The sequence below is a fragment of the Bombyx mori genome, chromosome 14, assembly GCF_030269925.1.
Source record: "Bombyx mori chromosome 14, ASM3026992v2".
Lineage (NCBI taxonomy): Eukaryota > Metazoa > Arthropoda > Insecta > Lepidoptera > Bombycidae > Bombyx > Bombyx mori.
In genome coordinates this window covers 2,987,371-3,013,882 of record NC_085120.1, presented here as the reverse complement: position 1 = coordinate 3,013,882, position 26,512 = coordinate 2,987,371, and the positions used below count along the sequence as shown (strand labels likewise).

Sequence of the window (26,512 nt, the reverse complement as noted above, 5' to 3'; positions counted from 1 at the left end):
CAAAAAATAATAATATTTAGAATTTTATGTAACTACCACGTTTGGAATGATGGCGTTAGAGAATTATTCGAAATGTTTTGATGAATTGATGTAAGGCTGGTCAGCATAGAATTTATTTTCTTTTCTTTATTTAATATTATAAAGCTGAAGAGTTGGTTTGAATGCGCTAATCTCAGGAACTACTGGTCCAATTTGAAAACTTATTTCAGTGTTAGATAGCCCATTTATTGAGCAAGGATATAGGCTATATAATATCACGGTAAGACCGATACAAGTGGAGCACCAATAAACAATGTTTCAAAATATTTTCACTCTCTACGTAAATGAAGTGGGAGGTAAAATTTTGCGTTATGCCAGTCACTATTCCACGCGGACGGAGTCGCGGGCAAAAGCTAGTCATTTAATAAATTGGCGAATGAATTGTTAGTACAAGTTAAATGTTTACTGATGGTAGAAAACATTTTAAGGGTGGCTAGGTTCTCCCTATCCTGTCTCTTTTGCAGCGAACCAGCCATGCGTACTGGATTAAATAGTGAAATTCTCAGACAGTCCACTGAGTTTCTCGCCGGATCTTCTCAAGGGGTCGCGATTTCGATGCGGTGGTAGATTCTGCGAAGTGCTGCTTTTGCTAGAGCTATTGTTAGTAAGTTCCCTCAAGTTCAGCCCGTGAGCTCACCTACCCGTAACCTACTTATGCGTAACTTGAATAGCCCTTTAAACCACCAGCGAATAAGTAGAGGAAAAAGGTAGGAGATCCGATATTACAATATATGGAATCAAAAATTAACCTCTTGTCTAGATGTAAGAAGTAACATTTACGCTGATTTCTATGGATTCGCTAACTACTTATTACAGAGTAACACTTAAGCATATATTCTAATCCCAATCTAAATCTAATTCCAATAAAAATTATTTAAAATAAATTGTGTATTTTACATTCAAATTACCAACTCTATATTAATACGTCGAACGAAATATCAATAAAGCTTAACGTTCAGCTATGCCGATGATACAATTCTGGAATTATAAAAAATAACTCGGATTCTTTTTTTTCAATTATTTTATTTATTTATTTCACTTCATAAATATTTCTATACTTTTGATAAACACACCTCATCATCATTATTCATTACTATCCTGCCCTTCACCCAGTTACCTGAGATCAGCGCAACATGTTTTCTCCTTCCATACTCCTCTATCATATACATACCATTTATTCGCTCACTCCCCTCTTACCCATATCATCTTTCACGCAATCCATCCATTTCTGCTATCTTCTATCATTTAGAAGATATTTTGTTTCATAGATAAAAATAAAAATATTTTCCGTATCTAAGTTTTACGTTGCTTTAGTGGGCGTAAATACTAACGCATCGACCTTGACATAAGTTTCATGTTTCGTATAAAGGTTATTGTAATAATTGTAATATGTCTAAATACAATGCGATGATTTATAGTGTTGGTTACGAATTCCAAAATTTTGTAATCAATATTTTTTTGATATTATGTAAAATTTATTTTTATTGGTAGTAGGTAAATTTTTTTTTATGTGTCCGAATTGTTCGGTTACATTGCGAGGAAAAAGGGTGACAATCTCGAAAAACTAATCATCACCGGCATAGTGGAAGGAAAGAGGCCTATGGGCGTAGTCCCATATGCTGGTCCAATCAAATTAAGACGACATTGGACTCCAGCATCAATGACGCTATCCAATGCGCAGACGACAGGATGGCACAGAGGAATAGTATAATAATATAGTCCAAAAAAGTGCTCCATTAAGGTTACGACCCCTAGTTTAGTGGGTAGGGCCCGGAAAACATCCTTGGGCCCGCGGTCTCGCAGTCACCAGACAAGTCCCACATAAACCGCGCGCACCCTAGGCGCGGCAACCTAAGGTCATGACCCTCAGCACTGAGGAACACGGCGCAAGGAATAAGAATGTATGTGAAATAAGAACACTTAAATTTAATGAATCAATTTACTATTTCTTTTTGTATCGATTTAAAGGAAGTTATATAAAAATTTAATTGATTTGTTTTAATGAATAATTACACTTCTAAATACACATTCTGTTTTAACTTAGTATGATCAAAATTTAGTTGATCTGGTGTTCCAGTCATAAATGCAAATAAACTTACGATACAACTGATCATAAATTACATTTTTGGACATCAACAATGTAACTTAAATCTTAATTTGAACTAAACTTCTTTAGGTAAAATTTTGAAACTCGTCAGCAGTGGGTTGCGGCTCGGCTTGGCCCTTAAGCCCTTTGGCTAATATATATAAGCGATGGTGCCCACTTAACCTCAATTGAGACATAAGTTCACCTGCCATCAATGGCAACAAGAAACTCAAATCTCACAATGAATCTATTTTTCGTACCACCAATGTAGCAAATTTATCCATTTTTGTCCATCGATGTAACAACTTCAAAAATTTCCTCCCAAATAAACATCCAAAACTCACAAATACGTGTACACAGCATCACAGACGGCACAAACGATCTTAACGCGTCGATCACGACATAGAAAGCGCTGTGAGAAATGCAATTCTATTGTCTGTTCAACTATTAAGGTACGTCACGTAATGTGCATGCAATAAGTATTGTTCCTAGCCTTTAGTGTATTGAAGAAAAGTCCTTACACTTCAATCTGAACTTACGGTTTAAATATATATTACAATCCAGCCTATTTTTACCGTGGAACACGAATGAGATCCGGCTTTTAAGGCCGGGGTAATCGCTTTAGTACATTTGCGAATTTCGTCTCCAATCTCAAGTTGTGACGTGATATGAACACCCCATCCACTAGCTGCAATAAATAATCGTGTTACTGATGTCAACATCGTGTAATAAAAAAAACCCGCAAAATTATAATTTGCTTAATTACTGGTGGTAGGACCTTTTGTGAGTCCGCGCGGGTATGTACCACCGCCCTGCCTATTTCTGCCGTGAAGCAGTAATGCCTTTCGGTTTGAAGAGTGGGGCAGCCGTTGTAACTATACTTGAGATCTTAGAACTTATATCTCAAGGTGGATGACGCATTTACGTTGAAGATATCTATGGGCTCCAGTAACCAATTAACACCAAGGTGGGCTGTGAGCTCATCCATCCATCTAAGCAATAAAAAACGTGCTGTAAAAAAAAAAACGAGGATCATAAACTTTCTCATGAACACTCATGAGCACCGCCTCTTTCATTTGCACGGTTCATAACGTAACTCTAACCAATTCCCGAATTTCCACTCCATTAATTACTTTAAAAGCATCATTAGTTATATTCGTGTCTTCGAGAATTCTTCCGTTTCTTTGTCGTAGCGATAATTAGCGTCTAATTGTGAATCTTCAGCACTTCGGTTATATAATATACGAAAGCTATCGTTTTTAATGTCTTGCACAATCTTTTTATTATTGGTCGACATAACTTTAACGTGTCTATATATTACCAACTGACGCGGCAGACTTCGTAGTGCCTCAATCGAGAAATAAAATATCTAAACTTTTGTATAAAATAAACTTAAAACAGACAAAAGGAATCCGTCCGACGAGGGACGCATCAAAGGAAAAACAAAATTGTTATTTTTATTTAATTCCTAGCATTTTCGTATTTATCTACCTTTTAAACCTTTTCTGGACTTCTGCGAATAATTCAAGACCAAAATTAGCCAGATCGGTCTAGCCGTTTTCGAGTTTTAGCGAGACTAACGAACAGCAATTAATTTTTATATATAGATTATAGTTACAACATAACAGTGGTATAGCTAGCAGTAAGCAGTATGGAGCTACTAGATAAAATTGTTAATTACACTTAACAACACTAAATTGGACTAAACTTAAATAAATAACTAGAGATTTGTATAATCCTCTGTGAAAAAACAAATTCACGCTTATTTTGAATATTAGTCTAACACGATAATAAAAGGTTTTTGTGTTGAAATCCAGCTATGCCATCGCGCCAGATTTGTATCCTGACGGTTATAAATTTTTGTCATTTAATTCAAGCATTCGTTCTTTACACGAGAAACTTTGACGATGAAGAAACAATAATAATAATTGTATTTAATTAATTAATATATAATAATAATTTATACATTTGTGTCAATATGAGTTGTAGAGACAATAGTCATAGTGAACACGTACTTGAAGGTGTTATTAACCCTGTTAATGTGGCCGCCAATTACATACCCGACCCAGCAACGGGGCAACGCAAAACCGACGTCGCGCAAAGCATGTCTTGTAAAACGTCAGACCCCCGGATCCACTCACGGTGCTTTTAAGCTCTTCAAACACCGCTCACCTCGTCGAACTCGTGCGAACTTGCCCAGAGACCCAATCCACTAAGCTTCTCGCCGAATCTCCTCAGCGGGTCACAATTCCGATAATAGATTCTGCAAAGCACTGCTCTTGCTAGGGCCAGTGTTATCAAACTCTCTCAGATTGAGCAGGGTTAGCTCACCTTCCGCGAGTAGTTGGAATAGTCCTTTAGACTAGCAACGATTAGATAGGGGAAAACAAGGCAGTATCGCCTTGCCTGTTTCCTTCACAAGGTAGTAATAGGTTTCGGTTTTGTTGTAATCTATGGTAATTTTATAATACTAATTTATATTAATCTATGGTCACTTGTTTAAAAATATCTGTCATGGTTCCTCTTTCCGTTAATATAATTGTCTAATAACACTACTGGTCTCCTTTTATTGAAACCTCAACAGTTTTAATGAAAGACTAACCTAATTGTTGTACAACGGTTGACTCTTCAAAGTCGTTTCCCAAGGCGTATGATGGATTACATCTGACTATCCAACATCAGAAGTGAACTCGGTATGAAGATAAACAGTAAAAAAATGTTGACAACCAAATCAGATATCGCATTGAACATCACCTCAATTCGTAATAGATGGATAATACGCCCACGGGCTCTTCCAAATGTCAGACTGGAAAGCGACTTGGGCAAGCACCGGTGCGGTAATGACACGCGCTGATGGTATTTATCGAGCCGTCATTTTGCGTTTGTCGGTCATTGTGTAATTATGCCGTACGCAATTGTGTTTTATTGGCATAAGTAGGTATTTTTGGGGTATCCGGCTGGTTTTTACTGGTGGTAGGACCACTTGTGAGTCCAGGCTGGTAGGTACCATCACCCTACCTATTTATCTGTATCCGGCTGGTAAGGTCCAGAAGCAATATTGGGATGAAAATAAAAATAAAAAAAGATTAAGTAATAACTTTTATATCAAATCTTGTTAGGTTCTAACCATTATTAATATACTAACATTCTAGAATCTAGATGATGGAATTTATTCGGCTTAGAGGAAAATTCCCTTAAGCCCGCATGCATTACTCTCAACTCCACAAATGTACATAATACTATGTGCTTTTTTTAGTTGAACCTTTTCACTTCAATAAAACTTTTCGGATCTCGCCTTATTTCTGTTTAAGGTAAACCTTCATATTTGTCCTATTTCAAACGTAATGTATTTGTAAGATATATATATCTTATTCTCGATAAATTCGTTCGAAATAATAGATAGCATCTATTGAAATAATAAATCAAAAACGGCATTTTTATTAATAATATTAAGTTATCATAATAATTTGCTTATAAAACGTTCCCACGGCGATTACTGTACATTAAAATATTAACAAATATACAAAACAATTCCGGGTTTCATTGAAGCGATAATTGTAAAGCTTGAATTTAATTTGCAATAGCAAATTATTTGTGAATTAATCGGGCTCTCTCATTTTTAGAGCAAGAAGACGGGACATGAATTTTGCACAACATAAAGCATATATATTATTAATTTAATTAGAATAATATATTTATAATTATATTTAATTATTATATTTATTATATTTAACAAGCTGACCCGGTAGACTTCGTAGTGCCTAAATCGATAAATAAAAGACCTAAACTTTTATTTAAAATAAACTTAACACAAACAAAAGGAATCCATCCGATAAGGGGACACATGAAAGTGAAAACAAAATTGTTATTTTTATTTAATTCCGAGCATTTTCATATTTATCTACCTTTTAAACCTTCTCTGGACTTTCACAAATAATTCAAGACCAAAATTAGCCAAATCGGTCCAGCCGTTCTCCTGTGGTGTACAAAAAAAAAGTGGACTAAAATAATTCAAAATTCACGGATATAATATTTCATTCTTACTATATTCTGTACATATTACAGCATTATGAACGATTAATCGTCAACAGATTTTTAAAAAAAAATGTACGAAAGCTTTTTAGAAGAAAAAAAAAACAGAGGATTAAATTTTTTATTTTTCGAACTGATTTTTTGGTAAATCCGCTGTGTATAAGACTCGGCCTTACCACACAGGTGATTTAAATTGATGGCCCGAGCATATCGAGTCAATAAAGAGAATGCCATTTAAAGGTCATGATGACTCATAGACGCTATGATGAGAACTGATGAGCTGCGATGCAATACTGCAGACAGTTTTATAATACACTAGCGGCACGCTCCGGCTCCGCTCGGGTCTTTAATAAAAATTTCAACGATATTTGACGCTGTTTTATTTTTTTAAATAAAAGAACACTTATTGCGGCATAACTATAATAGTTAGACATATATTGTCGCGACACGTTTTTGTAAATAATAATGTGTTCTACAAAGTCGTAGTACATTATTTTATTCTATCAACAATAGCTTTCGCAGGGCACGCGTATAAAAAAATTACCTAAAATATTATTTACAGATGTAAATAATATTTTAGGTATTTTTTTTATACCTTTGGTTATATTATTGGATTTTTAGTAAGGATCCCTAATTTGTTAAAAAAAAATTATAGCCTATCTCACTCGAGAATAGTGTAGCTTCCAAACAGTGAAAGAATTTTTCAAATCGGTTCAGTAGTTTCAGCCTTTTTTTTTTTTTTTTTTAACGCTGGGGAATCCATTTACGGATACCCGGTCGAGAGGGGTAATAGACCGGGTTATGTCGGACTCCGGTGCCTCCAGAGAAGAAGAGGGAGAAGAGGAAGACCAAAGTCCTCCTCTTCTTCCAATTCCTACCGGGAGACTACGCCTTGAGAAAGGCGCGCGAGGCGCTGCGCGGCGTCTACCACGCAGGACCCGCCCCGCAAATCCGACTACCGACTAAACCCCATCGAGCTCCACCACTCCGACTCCACGAAACCTACGGTACCGCACAATGCGCGCCGCAGGCTCGCCGTCGCCGGTACCCATCCTGATAATAGGACGGGATCCAATCCCCGGGAAGATCCCGCAGGACGTCGTCTCAGGAGACACCGTGAGTGGCGCATAGGAGCTACCTTGCGCCGCCTCACCACGGAACCGACAGCAGAGCACCGGGCGCCCCCGCACCCAGTACCCAACAGTCCCTACGGGAGATTAACGGGAGCATCGTGCCCGCGTCGCCCACCCCGCCTTCTTCGCTGAGGAGCCGAAGAGGGATTCCACTCCCTTTCGCGCTCCTCAGCCTCGCGGAACGCCATGACCAGGTCGCAAAATCTGGCCATGGCCTCCCACGAACTCTCGTCCTCTAGCATGCGGGCAATGACAGCCCGCAAGGAGAGGTCCCTCCCCAGCACCGCGATGAGATCTCGCCGCGGGTGCTCCCAACGCGGGCACGCTTCGAGTGCGTGCTGAGCGTCATCATCCGGATGCCCGCACTGGTGACAACCCGGATGTGGCTCTCTCCTGCAAACCCTCCACAGGTACCTCCCGAAGCAGCCATGCCCCGAGAGGACCTGCGTAAGGCGGAAGGAGAGCACGCCGTGTCGCCGATCTGACCATGTCTCCAGCACGGGCACCAGGGCCTCGAGAGTGCGCCGGCGGGTGGCTGAGGTTTGATGAAGTTCCTCCAGCAACCGCTCCCTCCATTTAGCGTACGCCAGATGACGCGCAGCACGCCTCCACCGACTGACAGCCGACAGGCCGGGTGTCCGTCCCCGACCCAGGGACTGTGTCCTGCGCCGGTATACCGTAGCCAATACCTCGGCCTCGAGATCCCATGGAAGGGAACCAGCGAGGGCGCAGGCGACCTCTCGGGAGATCGTACGGTACCCCCTGATGACCCTAGTAGTTTCAGAGCCTATTCAATACAAACAAACAAACAAATCTTTCCTCTTTATAATATTACTAGCAACCCGCCCTCGCTTCGCTTCGGAAACATTAAAACACACATGAAACCAAAAAAATATAATAATAAAAAATTTAAAAAAAGTAGCCTATGTTCATCAGGGACAATGTCGGCTTCTAATGGAAAAAGAATTTTTCTAATCGGTCCAGTAGTTTCGGAGCCTATTCGAAACAAACAAACAAACAAATCTTTCCTCTTTATAATATTAGTATAGATATAGATATTATATATTATAAGTACAGATTAGTATAGATTAATTATATTGAGCAGATGAGTTCAATAGTCGGCGATAGTTTGCAATTGTTTTTTTTCCTCATAACGATAGATATTATTGACATTTGATCAAAATACAGGGAAATTGGCTATAAAGGACTTAAATATTTATGAACTGCATTTTTAAGTTTATATTATAGATTTAACACGATCGTGTCAAAGCTAAAATAGACCTGTGGTTATTTTTGCTTCTTCTTGAATTATTTCTTTCCCACTGCTGTACGAAAGCAGTAAAAATCTTTTTCAAATAAACTTTTTTGCGTGTAACAACATATTTTGATTAACAAAAAATTATGATGCGAATTTATTACAATGAAACTATTCTAGTAAAACGACTTATTTCTGGGCGTTAATCTTATACCTTTAAACGAGCAACTCTTGTATATTAATATATATATATATATATAATCTGAATCTCGGAAACGGCTTCAACGATTTTCATAAAATTTAGTATACAGGGGATTTCGCTACGATTTATTTTCAGAAAATGTTGTTTTATTCGTGTTTTCCATAATCAACTCTTCCCGACATCTATTGGCGAATAATAATACTATTTTTCTTAATTGAGGGCAACTAACCGCTTTAAAGACACAACAAGATGGCGTTATCAAAAAACCAACGGGTCATCATCTAGTATGAACATAAATACCGCGGACTGCCATGAGAACTAACGAGTCCGTTCTAAGGGAGCTAAACATCCGAAAAAGGCTCTCTGCCATCGGTCATCATCTAGTTACATTTTAATTGTCGTCAATTAACTATTTAGCTCATTTCGCAATTGTGTAAAATCTCAATCGAAATTTCGTTTAAAGATATTTATCCGATACTCCTTCTTGCATCGTGATCCTCAGTGCTGAGGGTCGTGACCTTTCGACACTAAACCAATAAAACCATTCGAAGATCCTACAGAATCGGAAACATTCGATTTCAGTCGTGATATTATTATAAGGCCTTCTCCGTTCCCAATTACCAAACGAGCTAACCAATAGACGCATGCCGGAAACAATTGCGGAACTAAGCAAAGGTTCGCGCAATCATTGTAATTTGTAAAATTGTTTTTGCTTTTCGTAGGGCACGCTGTAAGCTCGCATTTGTTAGCTTCTACCGCTGTACATACTTCTGTTATCTTATCGATTTCCTACCTATGCTGATAGCCTCTATGACATGTCCTTCTTCAAACGAGGCTTGCGGAGAGTACTTCACAGGAGGCAGCGGCTTGGCTCTGCCCCTGGCATTGTTGAAGTCCATGGGCGACAGTAACTACTCACCATCAGGTGGGCCGTACGCTCGTCCGCCTACAAAGGCAATAAAAAAAGACCTGATGTTCTCAAGTCAATTTTTTTTACATTCTCAACTCATTCTGACGAAGTATCGTCTAGGCATTAACAAAATGTCTACTTAGTATTTTCTTAGATTTTCGCCACAAATTGTATATACAACTTTTACAATTTTCATGGCCCCGGATGTTCTGTAAAGTATACGTAACGTGGCAAATAATAAAATATAAAAACGCGATATTAAACAGTAAATAATCTATATATTAATACGTGAAGCAAAAACTTTGTATCCCTTTTTACGAAAATTGCGCGGACGGAGGAGTATGAAACTTTCCACACTTATAGAGAATATAGAGAAGGAGTGCACAATGCTAATTTTTTTTTAAATAATGCATAAAAGATACAGTAAATCAATAAAGAAAACATTACACACACTACATACCATAATATATTTGACGCACACACGCATGCATACTATTTATTGTCAAACTTTTGTTCTTGACGTCTGTTGTCAAATTGAGATTAAATATTGGTTGTCTTTGTTAATATTTTTTATAGTGTAGTCTTGGCAAAATTTCTGATTACAGAAGTATAAAATACAATCATAATAGTGTACAAACTTACAGTTCCAATTAATTATAGTCGAATTTCGACTACTGCGGGACCTCTAGTCCATATAATTATCTGATATAAAACTTCAAATGTTACCGACAGAATATCCGCTAAGGATTGTTCAACTTTTGCCTCTGACCCGACGCTAGCAAAAAAATGTTTTAAAGATATATAAATTTCAATGTAATTAATTCAAATTTAAATAGTATTTCTGTGTTAATTTGAAACGTAAAATGTCAAGGTCTTCATTCGTGTCCTGTTATTTACTAAAATGGACCGTTTTGAGATGAGCTTTATAGTGTTCATATTAATTTGATTATAATTTTCGAATAAGTAATTTGCTATTTAGGTCGTTGAATATAATTTGAGAAGCCGATTTAAACAATATTCGACATAATGGAGGGCAACTTTGTTATTATTTCAAATTTGTAATGGTTTTTAATCGGTACGTATTTCATGGATTTTATTACGAGTATATACATACATACTGGGTGTTTGGAGACCGCTTCCGAAAACGAAGACAGACGATAGTACTAATAACACCTTTGATCATGGAATTACTTAGACAAATGTTGTAAATAAGTATTGGTACGATCGCGCGTATGTGCGCCGCGCTGCGCCCGCGCGTTCCTTGACCCGAGCATCAGCTGTTTTTGATTTTGCGTTTCATTGCTGTTTTTTTTTTTTTATAAAACTATCGTGTCATTTAAATCAGGATCGATTTTTTTTCCGTCCCATCATCAAAGGTGTCATTAGTACTATCGTTTTCGGACGCGATCTCCTAACACCCAGTATATGATATTTTTTTCCTACCAATTCTAGTAACCTCGAAGGGAATTACTATATTCACAGATCGAGTATGTGAGCTAACGGGGCTCTAACCTGACGACGTTGCTAACACTAGCCCTAGCAAGAGTAGTGCTTGACAGAATCTACCACCGGATCGGAAACGCGACCCACTGAGAACAACTGATCCCTTTCACGAAAAGATGAAGTGTCAGAATACTAATCAAAAGTATGCACAACTTAAATTATACATCAAATATTGAAAGTACATAATTTTTATTACCGTTATAGGCAGATGAGCATACGGCCCACCCCATAGGAATGAACTACCGTTGCTCATGGACTTCAGTAATGCCAAGGGCAAAACGAAACCAATGCATCCTCTAATAAAATAAATTTATAACAAAGAAATACTAATAAAAATAAAAAAAATGTGAGCCGTCACGGGACACCTGGCAGATGTGAAACATCGACATTATTTTGTAAAAGTAATATGCAGAAAAGAACAGATTATGATAGGAACTAAATATGTCATAATGATAAAATAAAATATTGCGAAAAAATAATTTGTTTTCAAGTAAAACACAGGTTATGTGTACTGTAGTAAACAACACTGTATACACTACGGAGTATACACTATAGGTATCCGAGCTCAGTGTAGCGAGAGAGATGGCTTAACGCCGGATCGAGTGGGAGAGAATCGCACAGTCGATTGCGCATGGCGACGCGTCGCCACACCGTACACACTACTGCATATAGACTGTATATATATGTATATACCATCATATAGCGTGGGGACGCGTCGCCACGCCAGAAATCGGTTTTACGTGCGGCTATAGATGTTTCACATCAAAACAAATATGTAATATGAAAATACACAAAAAATGTAGAGCGTAGAAGTATTTGTGTGCTAGTACATGGCAACACTGTAAGCTAATGCGTAACTAAAATACTTTACGATCAATCGTATGTTTTAATACCATCTTGACACAAATAACGAATCGATTCCACGTAAATTAACGCTAAAAGAACAGGAAAAAATCAAATGTAACTGGCATGTGGTAGTTCATTCACAATTCCACTTAAGCATGGTTCACATAATCATTGCTTCACTAACATACAAAACCGCAAACAGAATTCTTACGACCTTTGACTTTTAACAAATGAAGCGCTTTGAAATTGAAATTCGCGACGATTATCTTCTTGCTTTCAATTTAAATATTAAATACTAGCCGACCCGGCAGACTTCGTAGTGCCTCAATCGATAAATAAAAGATCGAAACTTTTGTATAAAAAAAACTTAAAACAAACAACAGGAATCCGTCCGACGGGGGACACATCAAAGGAAAAACAAAATTGTTATTTTTATTTAATTCCGAGCAGTTTCATATTTATCTACCTTTTAAACCTTCTCCGGACATCCACAAATAATTTTAGACCAAAATTAGCCAAATCGGTCCAGCCGTTCTCGAGTTTTAGCGAGACTAACGAACAGCAATTCATTTTTATATATACAGATAGATAGATAGATTAAAAACACGGAATTGAAAATCGACTGTAATATGGATGACCTGTTACGACATTTATTCGCTGAGATGACCTCGACCAATTAAACTAGTTACCAGTATATTACATTGTTGTATATATAAAGTCGAGAACTGATGTTGTAGTACTGAAGAAATAGACACGTGAAAAGAATTCTTCAACTGTCCTGATTCTAACTGAATGACATATGAATTTTTAGGGCGTGGTTCATTAATAGCCAATTATGTCGGGAGTCAATAACATTAATAATGTGCCAATCAAATTGGATTCTAATTAACATCATAAAATAATATAATTGGAATATAAAACGCGTATTATGTACGGTAAATGTATATGTTTGATTTCGTGTTATATTCCGTTGTTGGATGATTAAGATATAGGGATTCTTTACCTTTCTGCTTATAATATAATGGTGAAATTACAGGAGGGCGGTTATAAACTATGAACTTTATATTAATTTTTTTATTGCTAGATGGGTGAACGAGCTCAAAGTCCAGCTGGTGTTGAGTGATTACTGGAGCCCGTAGACATATACCACGTAAATGCGCCACCCACCTTGAGATATAAGTTCTAAGGTTTCAGTATAGTTAAAACGGCTACCCCAGCCTTCAAACCGAAACGCATTACTGCTTCACGGCAGAAATAGGCGGGGTGGTGGCACCTACCCGTGCGGACAAGAGGTCCTACCACTGGTGTATCTGCTTTATTACTTGCCCCAATTCGTTTAACCCAACTTATTAAAATTTTAAAAAGAGTTTTTTTTAAGTAATATTAATTCACACCGCTGCTGTACCACACGCATTTAACGTATTCATCAGCTGTTGTCGTAATATTCCGAATTACGTACAGTGACCTTTTAGTTAATGCCGAATGTTCTCAACAAAGCAAAAATAGCGTTAGCGGGCATTAGTAATATATACGGAAATAGGCAGGGTGGTGGTACCTACCCGCGCTGACTCACAAGAGGTCCCCTGCCTATTTCTGCCGTGAAGCAGTAATGCGTTTCGGTTTGAAGGGCGGGGCAGCCGTTGTAACTATGCTTGAGACCTTAGAACTTATATCTCAAGGTGGGTGACGCATTAACGTCATAGATGTCTATGGGCTCCAGTAACCACTTGACACCAGGTGGGCTGTGAGCTCGTCCAACCATCTTAGCAATAAAAAATAAAAAATAAAAAAAGATTTTTACATTCGTATGCACCGCAGGATTTGGCGAGAATTGATCAAGATAATTTCGAATTTAAACTATGAGATTTTTTCACAGAATTATTGCCAAAATCGAAATAAAAGCGGATCGTAACTACGTATTATTATAATTAAGCGTAATATAATTTTGGATGCGTTCAAGGGCGCCCAAGATGGCCATCTTAAATTAAAACAATGGAGCGTTGAGTAATAATGTTTCGTTTCATAAAATCCTTGTGTGTCGTGTCGTGTTTTAAATTCTCACATGTTCAATAAGAAAATGTTAATTGTTGTGAAACACTATCACGTAGGTATTTGGACACTTGAACTTCAATTATTGTATATGTAATTATAATATAAGTGAAAAGCTATTTGGTTAAAGTTACATTTTTGCAACTTTACAGAAAAGCCTTTTTTTTTGGACGAACTGACAGTCCACCTTATGTTAAGTGGTTACTGGAGTCCATAGACATCTACAACGTACATGCGCCACCCACCTTGATATATAAGTTCTAAGGTCTCGGTATAGTTACAATGGCTGCCCTTCAAACCGAAACGCATTACTGCTTCACGGCAGAAATAGGCAGAGTGGTGGTACCTACCCGCGCGGACTCACAAGAGGTCCTACCACCAGTAGTTACACAAATTATAATTTTGCGGTATCCATGTATGTTCAACATGGATACCAAGTTTCAAGTCAATCGGATGCATGGTTCAGTTGTTATAACGGAACATCCATAAAAACCACTGTAGATTTATATATTAAGTATATAGATTATTTATAGAAAACCCTATTTTAATATCAGGTACTTTCTTCTTATATACTTAAGCATTGCATTATTTGTGACGATTTAAAAGTTTCTTCTTCTTTTCTTAACTAACTATATTTCGATTATGATAGTCTATACATATATATAAAAATGAATTGCTGTTCGTTAGTCTCGCTAAAACTCGAGAACGGCTGGACCAATTTGGCTAATTTTAGTCTAGAATTATTTGTGGAAGTCCAGAGAAGGTTTAAAAGGTAGATAAATATGAAAATGCTCGAAATAACAATTTTGTTTATACTTTAATGTCTCCTCGGTCGGACGGATTCCTTTTGTTTGTTTTAAGTTTATTTTATACAAAAGTTTAGATCTTTTATTTATCGATTGAGGCACTACGAAGTCTGCCGGGTCAGCTAGTATCTTATAAAATGGACTGTTTCATTTCATTTATATACGCCTTATTTTTGGTGGTTTACCCAAGTCTATATTCTCACGGCCATTCATTATTACTAATGCCCGCTAACGCTATTTTTGCTTTGTTGAGAACATTCGGCATTAACTAAAAGGTCACTGTACGTAATTCGGAATATTACGACAACAGCTGATGAATACGTTAAATGCGTGTGGTATAGCAGCGGTGTGAATTAATATTACATTAAAACTCTTTTTAAAATTTTAATAAATTGGGTTAAATAAATTGGGGCAAGTAATAAAGCAGATACACTGGTGGTAGGACCTCTTGTCCGCACGGGTAGGTACCACCACCCCGTCTATTTCTGCCGTGAAGCAGTAATGCGTTTCGGTTCGAAGGGTGGGGTAGCCGTTGTAACTATGCTTGAGACCTTAGAATTTATATCTCAAGGTAGGTGGCGCATTAACATTGTAGATTTCTATGGACTCCAGTAACCACTTAGCTCCAGGTGAACTGTGAGCACGCCGACATATGTAGCAAAAAAAAAATTAATTTAAGAACGTCGAGTAAGGACCATCTGTATCTATAAAAAACAACTTCAGGTCCCCTAACAATACATTTTTATAAATTGATTGACTAAAATACGTATTATATTATATTAGATTACAGTCAAAATCTGTTATAACGACATCGAAGGGACTGCTCAGATTCAGTCGTAAAAACCGATAGTCGTAACAACCGATGATGTTTAATGTGTATCGTGCTAGTACAAACAAATCGATAGGGAATTATTGGAAAAATATATTTATTCAACTATGTACATTTTGTTTATTACACATAAGTACAATGCTTATTATTTTTCTGTGAGCATAAAATCTGTAATTTTGGTCTGTTTGGAATACTTCTGTTGTGCATAGATATTTTATAATTCACGTTGGATTTTAATTAACGTATTGTCATCGCTCTTTCCAAATGGTTGAAATTGTCGAGTGTGATACACCATATTCCTTTGCTAAGTCTTTGTTTGAAATTCCACTCTCTAGCTTGGATATAATACGTGATTTTTCTTCAATATTAATTTGTTTTCTTTTTCTTTGCGACATTTTTAAAGTTTCACGAATAACTCCACAAAGTTTTGGTGCGTCTTGTGTATATATAGATAAGTAACAAACTAACTGAAGAGATATGAAGAAGCGGGCTTTGACTCTGCTGCATGCACGTGTTTTGTTTCTAAACTAAATTCTATTGTTTTCTTTCCTGATTTTAATAGCCATTGAAGACAAATGTGGATACCTATTCAAATTGTTTACAAAACAGCTTAGCCGGTCGTTCTAACAGATCTAATTCTCCGAAATATTAGTTAAATGTGGTCGTTTTATGAGGTATGTCGTTATAAGCAATGTCGTCTAAAGCAATATTTTTATTAAGGCGGTCATATAGCATTCAGCCGGGACCTTCCTTTGTTCTAGGTTATTATAACCGGCATGTTGTTCTAACCGATGTCGCAGTAAACGGTTTTGACTGTACTTACAACTTCATAATTATTACAAATATTGGAATGATTGGAGATCAAAATTCGGTATTTAAATTGCTCATTAAAACATTATTTGCTCATCAAAATAATAAATCTGCAATTTTATTGCAACAGCTCTTATTTTAATCCAGTGTCAAGTCAATTTCCTGTATCTATATATTAATCCGTGAAGCAAAAACTTTGTACCCCTTTTTACTAAAATTGCGCAGACGGAAGAGTCTGAAATTTCCCACACTTATAGAGAATATAGAAAAGGAGTGCAGAATGCTTATATTATTTTTAAATTATGCATAAAAATACATTAAATCAATGAAAAAAACATTACCCACACTACCATGTATTTAACACCCACACGCATATATACTATTTTGTTTATTGTAAAAGTGTGTGGTCATATTGGGAATAGATTAATATTTTTTGTCGTTAATATTATTTGTCCATAGTTTAGCCTTCGCAAAATCTGTGATCATAGAAGTAATAAAGTATTTAACGATAGAACCATAATAATATTCAAACTTATAATTTAAATTAATAATTATGGTCGAATTTCGACCACTGGGCGACCACTAGTTTAAATAAAAATCGAGTTCGATTTTTTATTAAAGCCTACTCTTAATAAATTAAGATATGCACCTAAGTATAACAACGTTAATATAAGTAGAAGTGAACGTATGAGCTAATTCAATGGATGATCTTTAACTAAGTATCGTCTTGTCGTGACCTGGAATTTTGTTCAAAGGTTGCGGTATACGTGCTCGAAAACATCTTATAATTGAAAAATAAATCCATCAGAAACGTCTTGTGCGTTTACAAAAACAAAATATAGTAAATTTACAAGTTCTCTTTAGATTATAAATCTTTGAAATAACAGATAAACAATAATATAGAAAAACAGTTTTACCAATGACAAGTTAAATGTATCGTCCGCCATTTTGAATTTATTCAAAAAATGAATCGAAGTTTTCTCAAGCGTCATTAAATATTATTATTTTTCTGAGGTTCAATGCAACAAGTTGACACAACTCAGAAGGGTGAAAAAGAAAAAAAAACATTTAAAAGTACAAAGTAAATACAAAAATTATCTCAATTCCGAACAATGTGACTCTTAAACGTGTAATTAATATTCCATGATGCAGCAACGCTTTGTTTAATACCGTAACATCGATAATAAGCGTCTATATATAATATATTTGTATACGTGATTTGAACATTATGATTTTCTGTTTTTTACTAATATATTTACAACTTAATAAAATAGACATAAGTTTTTATTGTGTTGTTTTAAAATAATAGATTTTTAACGATAAAACAGCACTGTGTTTATTTTTGTGATTTTCGCTTAGTAGCCCTGAAGGTTTTAAGATATCCTATTCTCGCAAATCCGTTCAGTAGGTATATTGCAAAATAGTTTCGTTTGAACTTATATTAATTGGCAGATTTGTTTTCTATTCGTGTAATTAAATTCTAAGTAATGTTATTATATTTTTATAATCATAGAACTAATGTTACTTTGTTTACTAATTTTTTACGTTTGTTGTTACAGGTAAAACTTCGAATCCAAAATGGTCAATTCAAACTCTTTACAGCACGGTATTTACTTAGATTATATTTTTTCTTTTCCTATTAATCTATCAACTAGGTTTATAATTATTTTTCTTATATCTATAATGATTGGCCATCGTATTCAAGAACTACTAATTCAAGAACTATCTAGGATTTAAAATAATATAAGACACAAAAACCCTTTGCTTGGTCGTTCTTTCTAATCACGCAATGGAATTCAGGTGAAACCTACGCTTAGCATTAGTCGTAGCGGTAATGTGATTTAGGCTACAATTTCGATAATTTAATAGTCAAAATAGATTGAAGTCGTCGTAGAAGTATAGGGATTGGAGTAGCCCGGTATCTTCGACCTTTATCTGTTGAAGAACAGCCAAAAATTAGACAATCACGCGGCGGTGGCTGTGATATAATACAAAATATTTGACAGCTTCCTGAATCGCGCTAACGACATTTCCAAAGTAACTTTCATATATACAAGTTCCGAACAAATGGACCACCCCCTCAGATACAGTCCACTGAGTTTCTCGCCGGATCTTCGCAGTGGGTCTCATTTCCGATCCGGTAGTAGATTCTGCGAAGCACGGCTCTTGCTAGGGTTCGTGTTAGGAACGTCGTCAGGCTGGGAGCCCCGTTAGCTCACCTACTAGTTAAGGTTACGCTGGTATAGTCTCTCAAGACTCTCAGTTAGGTAGGGAAAAAAAATGGCCCGTCGGTCTACTGAGCAATTTCACTCGCTCGCTGGAAGAACATTTCTTTGCCGTTAGTTCCAAAAATCAGTTAAAGATCTACAAGTCCTCTGCTAGTTCGAAAGTTTCATCACGATAACATTTTCTAATCGTGGCTATCCTATATTAAATCTAACCGATGCACGAAACCGTGCCACATACTTTTGTCAAAGTTCAAGACCCGACAAATTTAAGATTCTCAACAGATTTTTGCTTACGTAACCGTTAATGGTCATGCGATCGACTCATTACACGAACTCCGCGAATGAATTTTAAGCTATTTGGTAATATAATTATCAAATAGTTTGTTGTTATTGTAAATGTAGTAATAACTTTGTGATTGATTAGATTTAGTTTTGAGCGATATTCGTGTTTACAAGTCTTGAGGTAATCAAACGTTATCAACGAAATTTGAAAGAATGTTCTAGAAAATTCTATATTTCATTTAAGAAAAATAACTTAAACCTATGTAATTGTTTTGATTTTTTCGGGGTACAGGCTTATTTTAAATAATGTTCATAGCTCACAGCTGACCCAGTGTTGTGACTTTTTTTTTATTGCTTAGATGGGTGGACGAGCTCACAGCCCACCTTGTGTCAAGTGGTTACTGGAGCCCATAGACATCTACAACGTAAATGCGCCACCCACCTTGAAATATAAGTTCTAAGGTCTCAAGTATAGTTACAACGGCTGCCCCGCCCTTCAAACCGAAACGCATTACTGCTTCATGGCAGAAATAGGCGGGGTGGTGGTACCTACCCGTGCGGACTCACAAGAGGTCCTACCACCAGTAATAATCTATAAATGGCTCTCCTGTAAAGTTGCAAAAATATCGCTTAAACCAAAATAACCTTTCACCCCTCCATATATATCTATACTATTATCACAATATCTTATCTTATCTTATCTTATACCTTTAAACGAGCAATTCTTATATATTAATATATACTTATAATATAATCTGAATCTCGGAAACGGCTCCAACGATTTTCATAAAATTTAGTATACAGGGGATTTCGGGGGCGATAAATCGATCTAGCTACGATTTATTTTCAGAAAATGTTGTTTTATTCGTGTTTTCAATAATCAACTCTTCCCGACATCTATTGGCGAATAATAATACTATTTTTCTTAATTGAGGGCAACTAACCGCTTTAAAGACACAACAAGATGGCGTTATCAAAAAAAAAAATCGGTCATCGTCTAGTAAAATATGATAATCAACAGTAATAATCAACTGTTAAATATTTCGCAAATGAAAACAAAACAAAAACATATCGTGACCAACTTATTATGTAAGATGAGTCAAATCATTCAGCAAATGAGCACGTCAGGTCCGCGAGACCTATAATTATAGAACCTATGGATTTATTGCTTGACCCCTTGAAATTGTGAAATTTAACTGTGCAACGAACGCTTTGAAGAATACTGAATATTTCTCTGAAGCAATTGGACGTTAATGTTGGATGTGTTATTCGCTTCTCATAATTACCGGGTTGCATACAGTTCTCACACTTGGTTAAGCGCTTAAGTGCCTAACACTTAACTATTTAACTACTCGATAAATTATTAAGGTAAAAGCAACTTTATTTCAGTATAATTATGTTGTTTTTACGTTTTTTTTTTCGTGTATTTAAAAATGGATGCATCACTAATCTGTGTCTTCGAATGCGACTAAATGAAAAGTTTTAGTGACGTGACAATTTGTAACGTCATTTTCATCAATTAATTAGCTCTACCCGACCGCTTCGCTGGGCATTTAAAATTAACATTATTATTTCTCAGCCCCACAAAGATTCTCATCATTAACGCCCCGGCAACTGGTGTAGGCAGTCTAACACTAATATAAATGTTAGCCTATCCATTACGTACATAAATTTTCTACATGGATACCAAGTTTCAAGTCAATCGGAAGCAGGGTTCAGTAGTTATAACGGAACATCCGCAAAAACCACTGTAGATTTATATATTAAGTATACAGATTATTTATAGAAAACCCTTTTCGTTAAATCTTCAAAAACATAAAAACAAATAAGATAAATTCGGTTTTAGATACTTAATTTCGTGTTAAACAGATAAAGCTAAGTTAAATAGCAGACGAAATTACTTGAATAGCAGAACAAAAGCCGACAAGACACCACGATTAATATGTCTGTTGCTTCAGACGGCCGAAGCTCTGTAGCCTTAAGTATTGCGAAACAAACGTACCTACATCTTGTAGTTCCACACGAAATCGATGTTACGAAAACGCTTAAACGGCTTAAAATAAGTGGTCTTCGAAGGCAGATGAGTAAAAGACCGCACCCGTTGATATAGCAATGCCAGGGACATTGTTTACTGTCCGCAAGAGACGTTTTATCGATTTTATTATAATCGTTTATAGAGTTTCGGTACGGTAAACTCTTTAACCAAAAAATCGATGTCTGTTTCTTATCGATCTATGAATTATAATATTAATATCGATTATTCAAAGAAATCTAATTCTAAATAAACTTTTCGACCACAGCTTCCGTCTGTGCAGCCACGGCTTTATATCGCAGATCTGTACTCAGCAATGGAATATGAATTAATCTGTACTCTTTCTCAAAATGAAAACGGCTTACATACCAATTCTGGTCTAAATCAATTTAATAGAATAGGTATCAAAACGTAACTGACAGAAAGAGTTAATTTCGTGCTAATAACATTATTAGCTTGTGTACCTTTTAATTTATATTACTATTTAATTAAAAAAAAAACTTTTATCTATACTTACATTTTTCTGTAACAATCGATTGTCACGAATGAAAGCTTTTTTTCTGGTACAAATTAAGCTGCCTTGCATCCCAAGTCGCTCAATAAAACCGCCTTGCTAAAAACAGGTTGAAAAAAGTCAAGTTTCACTAGATGTCATGAAGGTCTTCGAATCTGACTATTTTGATGATGAAGATAAAAATGATCATTCAATGCATTATTTGTTTTTTTTTAATATACGAATTCGAAGTTTAGTAAGTCAATACAAATTGTGATTCTGAAATAACCGCTAGTAAACAATCACTGTCCTTTTGGATTTGTGGCATTAAACGGACACGGAGAGGACGCATCGCAATGTCGCTGTGAACATGCGACATTTTCAACTATGTCACTTGAAAGTCTAACTTCGAATTTATCGAGCGCTTTTTCAGAGATGCATTTAATCTTACAATGCAGTATAATGTGAAGTCGACGCTCAGAAAATTAAGCCCGTTGTGATGTTTTTCGATCATTTGCACGTGCGTACAAAATCACTGCATAGTGAGAAATGTCAAATTCAATTTAATGGACTGTCCTCAGTATATTAGGTCTGGTCAGTTAATATAATATCGGATAACCTACGCACACCTTACAAGTTGCGGGGCCATTATGAATCATCTATTCTTAATTATCGCCACCCTTGTGCTTAGTGCGAGCTTTTTAACGTACTTCAGTAATAGCGCCCCTAGCGGCAAACTTAGGCAAAAAACTACAAGACTTACTCTTCAAATGTCACACGTCATCCACAGATTTACTGACACTGGACATAAGTCATTGTCTATTGAACGAGTCAATAACAAGTCTACCCATAAACAATTACGATCGCAGCGCAGGTAATTTATCTGATATTTCCAATCTAATATGTCACAGCTATTTCCATTGATGCTCCGGTATATGATTAAACCAACTTAAATTGGTTTAATAATCGTCCAAAAAAAACCTTTAGGCACGAACCTCAAAACGGTCGTGCAAAGCAATAAATCGATAATAAATAACACTTACATAACGTTCAATCGAGTATCGTATCGATACCGAATGCGATATGATGAGTCGATACGAATATACTTAAAAATTCAGACGTTACGAATTCAGATTTATTGTTGGGAACGATGTTAATGATGATTATTATCGGCTTTGTGTTCGTATTCGTTTTGGATATGCCATTACGCTGTTTAAGGATATTGCCGCTTAAGAAACAAATTTACCCAATATTTTTATTTTTAAATACCATCTATATATTAAAGAAGGAAGTTTGTACGTTTGTTACTCGATTACGGAAAATCAGCGGGACTCGAACACGAGTTCTTATGTTTGTTACTGGGTCATGGGAAATCAACAGTACTCAAACCCAAAAGTCGTGGTATAATAACCAAGATCAATAACTACACCATCAATAAACGAGGAACCAGCTTGGAGTAACTGCGTGACTCTTACGATTGCTTCGCGACAGGAATAGGTACGACGGCCTGACTTGGTGCTTTGAATAGGAAGTTTCCTATGTATCCCAATGGTGGTTGATGATGGAAGTAAGAAATGCCAAGAGCAAAGCCAAGCCTTTGCCTGCCTGGGAGGACTACGTTGATAACGAATTCAAAGATTTAACAGCTTGACAATGAGAAGAAGACAACGAGGGGAAGGCTTATCCCTCAGCCAGATACTACGTGACGAAAAGAATCTATCAATGTGTATCTACCGATGTACCAATTAGATTCGCAAATAAATAAATCTTTAGCCGCGAATATAGGAATTTGGTCACATTTTTTTAATCTTTTTTTTTATTTATTGCTTAGATTAGTGGACGAGATCACAGCCCACCTGGTGCTAAGTGGTTACTGGAGCCCATGGACATCTACGACGTAAATGCGCCACCCACCTCGAGATATAAGTTCTAATATCTCAGTATAGTTACAACGGCTGCCCCACCCTTCAAACTGAAACGCATCCGCGAATAGTGAAAACGCCAATGAAGGAATCGCGAATTAGGAGCTTTTACTGTATTTTGTTTTCTAAATGTTTTTTCGTGAAAAGAAATTCATAAATGCTTAACTTGCACTTCACTGTGACGCCTCAATGGACGCTACGTACATGTTATTGGTATTCAAGACTTATGGTTTCGAAAACGCGCGTCAGGGCGCTTTTAAAATGCTAGATGATGACCGAGCTTTGCTCGGGGTTTTTTTTTTGATAACGCCATCTTGTTGTGTCTTTAAAGCGGTTAGTTGCCCTCAATTAAGAAAAATAGTATTATTATTCGCCAATAGATGTCGGGAAGAGTCATAAAGTTGATTATCGATAAAGTTGATTATTGAAAACACGAATAAAACAACATTTTCTGAAAATAAATCGTAGCTAGATCGATTTATCGCCCCCGAAATCCCCTGTATACTAAATTTTATGAAAATCGTTGGAGCCGTTTCCGAGATTCAGATTATATTTCCGAGATACAAGAATTGCTCGTTTAAAGGTATAAGATTCACACAAGAAACGCAAAAGCTTTCACCTCGCAATTACTTCACCTACATTTTTTAATATTTGAATATTCGCGCGCAACCGTCCGAATTCTCGACCACATCCAATCACCCGAGTATGTGAATCAGGTAAATCTACATACGAAACGCCACGAAGATTAATCTGATTTACGCGACAATGCAAATGCTTTTTGCAATTCTCATTGTAACAGTATGAGACCATTGAATTCTCTCACGTCAGATCGATATTAAGTATACTCATTAATTATGCTAACGTTGTAAGGTGATATGTTGGGTAAAACTATATTTATGGGCTTAAGAATATTTAATTAAGTTTTTTCTCATTACCTCTATGTTCTGACGTTAATAATGTTAAATAAGAATGGAAAGCAGTCAACGTCGCCCCAAACACGTCATTTCGGATCCTCCCGATCCACTAACGGTGCTTTTAGGTACCTCAAGCACCGGTCATCGTCCTCGTCGAACCCGTCACTTGCGATGAAGGGCTCGACGAGTAAACTAACCCTCAGACACAGCCCACTGAGTTTCTCGCCGGATCTTTTCAGTGGGTCGCGTTTCCGATTCGGTGGTAGATTCTGCGAAGCACGGCTCTTGCTAGGGTTCGTGTTAGCAACAACGTCAGGTTTTAACCCCGTGACCTACTCGCTCGGTGACGCTGATATGGTCTCTCAAGACCATCAGTTTAGGTAGGAATAAAAAAAACATCATAGAACACACGACAGCTACACGGCAAAACTTGGCGGGTTCGGTGGCTTAATACCTTTTGAAGGTCTTGATATCTCACTGCTTGTACCGTAAAATCGGTTCATTTGTTAGTGTGTCAGGGTCTGTGTCCTGACCGGTCCGACTGGTTCGGCCATCCCGCCGCCATTACATCACATACGAATCAATTGTACAACAGAAGCGGACATTTAACTTATTTTAATCATCTATACAATAATGGGCTTCCAACCGTGAATTTGCTGTTAAATTCACATACTAAGCGTGTTTTTATTTTTTTATTGCTTTAATGGGTGCACGAGCTCACAGCCCACCTGTTGTTAAGTGGTTACTGGAGCCCATAGACATCTATAACGTAAATGTGCCACCCACCTTGAGATATAAGTTCTGAGGTCTCAAGTATAATTACAACGGCTGCCTCGCCCTTCAAACCGAAACGCATTACTGCTTCACCTACCGTCAGACCTGCCCACGCGGACACACAAGAGGTCCTACCACCAGTAAGTTAAATCATCTTTACAATAATGTAGTACCTACCGTGAATTAGTTGTTAAATTCTCATGATAATGTAGCGTGTGTGTCACATGATGACCATGATGTAAATACAGCACCGGGGGTCCGATTTCGAATTCCGCTCGAAGTATATTGGCAGGGGAAAAAAGCTAATTGGTTTAAGAGACATTTTTAAAACTTTACAAGAGAACCATTTGCAGTTTAAAATTTGGAAAAAATATCATAACAAAAAAAAACTTCTTCAGCTATTATTTGAAAGCTTATTTGAAGTTCAATTTAAAACATCGAATTGTTGAGCTAATATTAAGTAAAAGAGACCTCTTAAATACAATGATAAATGTCGCGTATTAACCAAAATATCGCTCAGACCAAGTAGCCTTGAAAGGCTGAAAACCAAACACTGTTTTTGTTGCACACTTCTGGTATGTGCTCTAACATACTTGCAGAGTTCATAACGCAAACAAAACCTTGTCTTGGGCCCGTTGGATCAGAAACGTTTATAATTATTTTGTAAATAAAAAAATGTAAACTAACTATAATAAAAAAATAATCAATCTAAAAACTATTTATGATAGATCTCAATTAAACTAAAACGATCATCATTCAATCAATATTTATGTGAATAAATTATGATTTATGTGTAAGTCACTAAATAAATTCGAATAATCCTAACATAATTATTATAGTTTCAAGCTTCACCGATCAAACCGGACGATGTAATATGTGCATTAGCGTATAGTCTATCTATGGTTTACTCGTCTTCTATTTACGCTCAAATGACGTTATAGGCGTTAAGGTTGCGGTCAACCCTGTTTAGTAAAATAAACGTCGCTATTTTTTAAAAAATGAATGGCTTGCTTACACCCTTCTTGGTTTCTTTAAAGAACAATATAAGAATTAGTATGTAATATCTGTTACATTTATATCGTATGTAAGTATAAATAATTCTCAAGGAAAAACAAAAATTAACTCGCCTTTTCTAAATAACATTGAAATTGTACGTTATTATTATTTCTCTGCGCAATTAAGAAGAAATAATATAAACAAAACATAACATTCAAATTGTTTACATGTAAAATAAATTATTATCATAAATACATGTCAAGATTCATTCACTTGAAAAATCATAAGTTAACGAACAAATAAGTTCCGCATTTTGACTTGGTATCTCCGGGTGTGGACCGTGAACTTACAGCATTGGTGTTCGACGGAGT

The 26,512-nt window shown here is 36.4% G+C and overlaps 1 protein-coding gene across 3 annotated transcripts in view; it reads left to right on the top strand.

Moving 5' to 3' along the window:
- The window catches only part of LOC110386795 (mucin-2), an 86,291-nt gene that overhangs the window by 38,008 nt on the left and 21,771 nt on the right, over nt 1–26,512 (top strand). The gene's annotated exons all lie outside the window — the stretch shown is intronic.